At 32.6% G+C, this 6,924-nt stretch overlaps 1 pseudogene; it reads right to left on the reverse strand.

Annotated features, from left to right (window-relative positions):
- Window positions 1-1,531: 1,531 nt before the first annotated feature.
- On the reverse strand, window positions 1,532-2,963 carry LOC101489916 (uncharacterized; annotated as a pseudogene).
- Window positions 2,964-6,924: the final 3,961 nt, after the last annotated feature.

Genomic DNA, 6,924 nt, shown 5'->3' on the forward strand with positions numbered 1-6,924 from the left:
AAAGAGGAGCAAAATGCAATATACGCTGGACAACAGATGCTGAGCGCTTGGAGCGCGCCCAAGCGCACCTGAAGCGCTTTTTCCAGCATTTGCTACTGCCCAAACCCGCCTGGGGGGCGCGACGCGCACCAGCAACCATAAAACGCCGATTTTGACTGTTTTAGGGATCTTTTTCACTCTTGGGAAGTTGGGAGACTTGTGCCCTAGCATAGAAACTCAAAGACGACCGTTTCTAACATCATTGGAGCAGTTTTATCAAGAATCATTCATGAATCCTTCTTGTAATTCTTCTCTAATCTCTATCTCTTTTATCTCTGTCCTGAGTAACTAAACCCTATTTGTTAGGGATGAGTGTAACAAGAAGAAACCCTTATTTTTATGATTTGATTTCTAGTTATATGAATGAGTTTATTGAATTATTTTTCTCATCTCTGTGTTTAATGCTTTTTATTACTTGATCAACATTAAAATGTTCTACGATTTGTATTTTGAAACGGAAGTGGACTTTACGTAGTCTAGACATAGGTGTAGGTCATGAAACCAATTAAATTAGTTGCAAAGCAATAATTTACAAGAGAATTTCACTACAAAATTTTTGCCCTACTGCAACGCATAAAAACCGTTGCTTAACGTAAAAAAACCGTTGCCGTAATCTACGAGAACGGTTTTCTGACCGTGGGGAACCAAGGCGTACTGGTAGCTACCTCTAACAGAACGGTTTTTCAAATTGACAACAACAACGATTTTATGAATATTATGATTGAAATTCTATAATAAATTTAAAAATATAACAATTGTTAATACTAAATTATTGTAATGTACTGTAATAAATTCATAATGTAACAATTGCAATAGTATAAATTCATAAAGTTCATTGTCATATAGATGAAGCGTTGTAACTCTTGATCATTCATACAATGTATTTGCAGTGATTCAATTTCTCTAAATAATATTCTAGAGATAAGGAGACAATCAAAATAACAAAAATAAAATTCCTTATCTATAAAAACAAATACACAAAGAAAACTTAAGTATCAACATCTATTTCTTCATCTTGTGCTTCCAAATGTTGAAATTCATCATTGGTATCACCATCATTCATCTACAAAATAAAAATAATATATTCAATAAGTAAAATCATGAGTAAATGAAAAAATGTTAAAGTCTATAATAGTAATATAGTTCTAACAATACTATATATATAATAGTAATATAGTTCTAACAATACTATATATATAATTCTAACAATAATATTTCTAACCGTAATATAGTTCAGTCTTACTTCATTATTATTAGGAGCATGTGTTGATATAGAAGAACGTACAGTACTGTTAGCATCAACTGGAGATGATAAAAAAGCTGCTAAAGCATCTATGTTCAATCCTATAGTGTTTGAGTTCAACATTGTCTTAAGAATAAGCTGAAGTTTTCCTTCCATAGATTCCATTTCCTTACGTTGTTTCTCCTCTATCTCTTGTATCTTATCATTAAAGTGTTGTATCTCCTGAGCGTGCTCTCTTTTAAGTTGGTGTTAAAGTCTCAAGAGAGTTGGTGTTGAAGTTCTTCCGTGACAACGAAATCTCCCAGGTTTTTCTTTGCCACACACACTCTGTAAGGCCTCTAAAGATGACTGTCCATCTTTTTCAATCAAGTCTTGAAGCTTTATCTAGCATAAATAATAATATTAAATGAATAATTGTATACATAACTAATAGTAAATAAATAACACATTATGTTAAACTTACAATTGCAAGAGTGGTTTCTTGATCCAACTCCTTTCCTTTCTTACTTTGTCGAGTAGCAATAAACATTTCAGCTTGAGTGGGAGGCTCTTTATCTTCATTACTTTGACACTAAACCAAGAAGAAAAAAAAAAGAATATGAGAGTTTTATTTAAGTAACATAATTAAATATTCATTTACAATGTTTGAAAAAAGAACACCATTTTTTCCCTTATAACTGCAAAGCCTTTATTCCCCATTCGGTGTCTGTATTTCAGCTGAGCTATATTTTGAACATTTTGATGACTGATTTCCTATATTCATTCACAATTTTTTTATAAAATTACAAATGTGTGACAACAACTATATATAACAAGTAATTATATCTAAGTATATCTTACTTGACTATGGTCTTCTTTCCAATATTCCAATAAGTTCTTAAAGTCTTCTTCTGGTACCTCTTGAGTACGATTTTTTATCCGCTCGCGCGTGGTTTTGTACTTACTAAAATGCTCCTTTTTAAGAAAACATTTGTAGCTTCTCCAAGCATCATTTAAAATAGCAAATATAGCTTTCCTTCCTTTCTCTGGAATGATGTATTTTTGCAGCAAAAATAAAAGAAACATATTAGAATCTATATTTATAAAAGTATGCTAACTTATACATTCAAATTAAAAAGTAAGTACATTTAGATAATCCCACACAGGATCTATATTTAGATCCTTCCAAGTCCTAATCAAAGCCTTCCAGTTATTGAAAGTGAGAGGACACAAATCTGAACTTCTTGCGATTGTCCCCAAAAAACTACTAAGTTCAGAAACTGTCTTTTGATCAGGCCCATCCGTTTGTCCTTCTTCATTCAAGATGATCTCTTGTCTATCTTTAAACTCTCGTGAATGAATTTTCCGACATATAGTCTTTCCTCATTTTTTTAATAATCCTGAAAATAAACCACATAATAGTAATTAAAAAAGTAAAAAATAAATTGCAAATTTTTATATCCAATATGTAATCAACAAAAACATATATACCATTGGTTCCCTCACTTTCCTCACTTTCGTAGTTGATACCCTCCTCCATTTCATTTTCTTCTATATCTTCATCTCCTGAATCCTCTACTCCATGTTGTTCCTTATTCTTATTGAGATATTTGGTAAGTGACATAGGTGGACATTTTGGAATAGTTTTTTTCTTCTTATAGGCTTGTTGATGTACTAGTGATCCTTGAACTTGATTTCCCATGGTAGAGTTGACTTGCCTCTTAAGGTTATTGTTTTGAAGGAGTCCTTTTTTTTTCCTCAATTTTCTTAGAGACTTTTGATTCTATTGAACCTTGAGTAGCCATTGTTGACTTTTGTTGCTTCTGAAGATTATTATTTTGAGAAAGTGTTTTGTTTTGCTCATCAGTTTTCTTAGAGACTTGGGATTCTATTAAACCTTGAAGACAAGGAGCCTTTGTAGACCAAAGTTGTCTCTTGATATTATTATTTTGACCAACCCCTTTGTTCTTCTCAACAATTTTCTTAGATTGTTCAAGAATTGGTTGGACTGCAACTACCTTTTGGTTTGGCTTTTTATGTTGTGTTTGAATAGAATTCCCAGCTTCCAATGATTGCTTCGATTGGTCTAGCTTTTGATTGCTTTCTTTTATAGATTTATCATTTTATAACTTGACTCTATATTGCCGCATTAAGTCATTGTTGGACTTAGCTTGAATATCAAGCCGAAAACCATTCCCTTTGTTCATTTTCCTGCAATCAAACAAAAGAAATAACATCGAGAATTATTATTCAAAGTCCAAAATGAGTAACAAACAGTCCTAAAAACAGCAGTCCAAATAGTAACAACAGTCCTAAAAAACAATCCTAAAAGTAACAAGCAGTCCAAATAAGAAGCAGTCCAAATAAGTAACTAAGAAACAACAGTCCTAAAAGTTTTGGACTGCTTCTTCTGTTTGATTGCAGGAAAATATAACAGTCCTAAATATAGCAGCAGACCAAAGAAAAAACAGTCATAAATATAGCAGCAGTCCAAATAACAAGCAGACCAAATAGCAGCAGTCCAAATAACAAATGTATAGCTGCAGTCCTAAATGCATCAAGTATATAGCAGCAGTCCTAACAAGTAAATATAGCAGCAGTCCTAAATATAAAGTATATAGAAGTCCTACATAACAAGTATATAGCAGCAGTCCTAAATGCATCAAGTATATAGCAGCAGTCCTAAATGCATCAAGTATATAGCAGTAGTCCTAACAAGTAAATATAGCAGCAGTCCAAATACAGCAGTCCAAATAATTGTAACAAGGACAATAGGAAGTGTCAAAAGACATCAGATTAATGAAATTGTAAGAAGTCTCATCATTCCATTATAAAACAGAAGTTCAAATAATTGTAACAACATTCCATCCAAAGTAAATAAACAGAAGTTCAAATAATTGTAACAAGCTGTCCAAAACAACATTCCATTATAAGTAAATAAAAATTAATGAATAATAAACTAGTCCAAATGAGTCTCATCAAAACTAGAATCGTCATCAGATTCTTTTTCATCCGACCCACGTAAAGAATTAACAATATAATCGTTGGTGGAATATCATTCCTAACAAATTCAACTTCACGAGTCTCATCGCTTGCAGCTAGATTAATTGGATGGTCAGACGGATCACATTGATATGGTTGTTGGCCATTTGAATTTGATTGTTCGTTCAAGTTAAAAAATTCCCTAGGAATAGACTTCATAACATAATGTCTATTTGGATTAGAATGATCTTGAATGTAGAAGCATTGGTGGACTTGAGATGCCAATACAAAAGGATTGTCCATGTAGCATCTCTTGTTAAAGTAAACACAAGTCAAGCCAAACTTGTCTTCTTCAACTTCAAACCAATCACATCTAAATAACACAAACTTCGACATACCATAATAATCAACCTCAACTATTTCAGTAATTGATCCATAGTAAGCTATTGATTGTACTATCGGATTTTCATCTTTGGTACTTGCAAAGCTTTCAGTTACTGCCATTAGTGTCACATGATCATTAAATTCACATTCTTCTTGTATAACATCTCTAAATCTTTCAAAAAGTAGTTCATCAATTTGACCTCTTCATCATTCACATGATCATCATTAAGATCATTGGGTTTTCTTATCTCTTCACCATGACGAACCCAGAAATCATATCCTTTTTGAAATCCTAATGTTATTAAATGATTTCGTACTACCTTCCTTGTGAACCAATTGGTGTTGTAACATTCAGCACATGGACACGAAATCTCTTTTCCACGAGGTTTTCCTTTGGTGTATGCATAATCTAGGAAAAAATCTACACCGTTTTGATACTCTTTACTCTCTCTAGCCAATTTTGTCTATTCCTTGTCCATCGAGTTTATGAGGAGACTACCATATAGGACAAATAATTTCAAAGGGATGTTAGTACAAGCTCAATCAAAATCTAGATGCGTCCAAAGAGACCATTGTGCTATCCAATTGTAGCAATATTATTTTAATTCCTCTTACTATTTTAAGTCATGTTACTGTTTTAATTAATGGTAGCAATACAGTTTTAATTCCTCTTACTTTTTTAAGTCTTGTTACTATTTTAATTAATGGTAGCAATACTGATTTCTAACATGAAACTTAAAATCATCTTCAGGATTAAACAGTTATAGGATTTCTAACTGTTTTAATTTATTTCTAAACGAAGCTAATTAATCAATAAATTCTCATAATGCAGAAGTAACACTCATGTAACATATAGCATAAGTATGACAATTACAAGTAACACTCATAATGCAGCCAATTATCAATGCAAAATCATGATGCAGCCAATTCATAGTTTAGAGCAAATTATCAATGCAAATGTATCATACTATCGCAGTTCATAGCAGTAGCAAATTTAGCAGAAAAAGACCCATAGCAATAGACTATAAACCCACAAATATACAACAATTACTCAGCGAGCCAATTTGGCAAAAACAAAAGAAATACATCTACTCAAAACTAACTTTACACTATATGCACCCTGCTTAGCTATGTCTAGCATGACTGGCTCATTGTTAACAACTTAAAATATGCTTTCTTATTTCTCACATTCTATTATTTGATTTTCTCAAATTTTTAGCATAAAATCAGCACCCACAAACATTCACGACTTCATTTAACACTATCTAGAAATAAATTCTTCAAAATAAAACCATGGGAGGGTTCAAGTTCTTACCTTGTGAGGCAAGATGCGAGAATTTGGATTCGAAAAATTTGGGTTCTAGTGAATTTGAGAAATCTGCAAAAATAAAACAGAATTCCAGTGAAATAAGCGAAAAATTAATCAACCATTTCGTAGAAAAATTAAACCTAATAGCAGAGCAAAATAGGATTCAAAAAATTAGGGTTTTAGAGCAAAATACAAAATAAAACCATGGGAGGGTTCAAGTTCTTACCTTGTGAGGCAAGATGCGAGAATTTGGATTCGAAAAATTTGGGTTCTAGTGAATTTGAGAAATCTGCAAAAATAAAACAGAATTCCAGTGAAATAAGCGAAAAATTAATCAACCATTTCGTAGAAAAATTAAACCTAATAGCAGAGCAAAATAGGATTCAAAAAATTAGGGTTTTAGAGCAAAGATACAAAATACATACCAAAAACACGGTCGGAATAAATGGTTTACGCGAGACAGAATCCTCAGACCTTGAACGAAACCTTGAACGATGTTGAGATGCGCGATAAATGGTTTACGCGAGACATAATCCGTTATGCGAGGGAGAATGGGTTACTCGACGGAGATGGGGTACGCGACAGAGGTTTACGCGAGAGAGAAAAAGAATTTGTAGGCAAGGGTTAAGGTTGCTGAAAGTGAAAAATGAGAGAAGCTGCTGAAAGTGAAAAATTGAGAGAAGCTAGGTTGCTGAAATTCTGAGATAGGGTTTCAAGATAGGGAAAGTGACAAGGCTTTGTTGTTGAAAATCTGAGATAGGGTTTCAAGAGATGGAAAATGAGAATTGCTGAAAATCTGAGATAGGGTTTCAAGAGAGGGAAAATGAGAAGGATTTGTTTTAGGAAATATATTTGGCGCTATAAAAAATTAACTCAAAAAAGTGTTTTTTGTTTCATGAAACGTGTACCTACAAGAACAATTTTTTTAAAAACTATAGAACAACGATGAATAAATGTTGCGTAAAGATATCAATAAACAACGAGAACG

This window comes from Cicer arietinum, chromosome 5 (assembly GCF_000331145.2).
Source record: "Cicer arietinum cultivar CDC Frontier isolate Library 1 chromosome 5, Cicar.CDCFrontier_v2.0, whole genome shotgun sequence".
Classification (NCBI taxonomy): Eukaryota; Viridiplantae; Streptophyta; class Magnoliopsida; order Fabales; family Fabaceae; genus Cicer; species Cicer arietinum.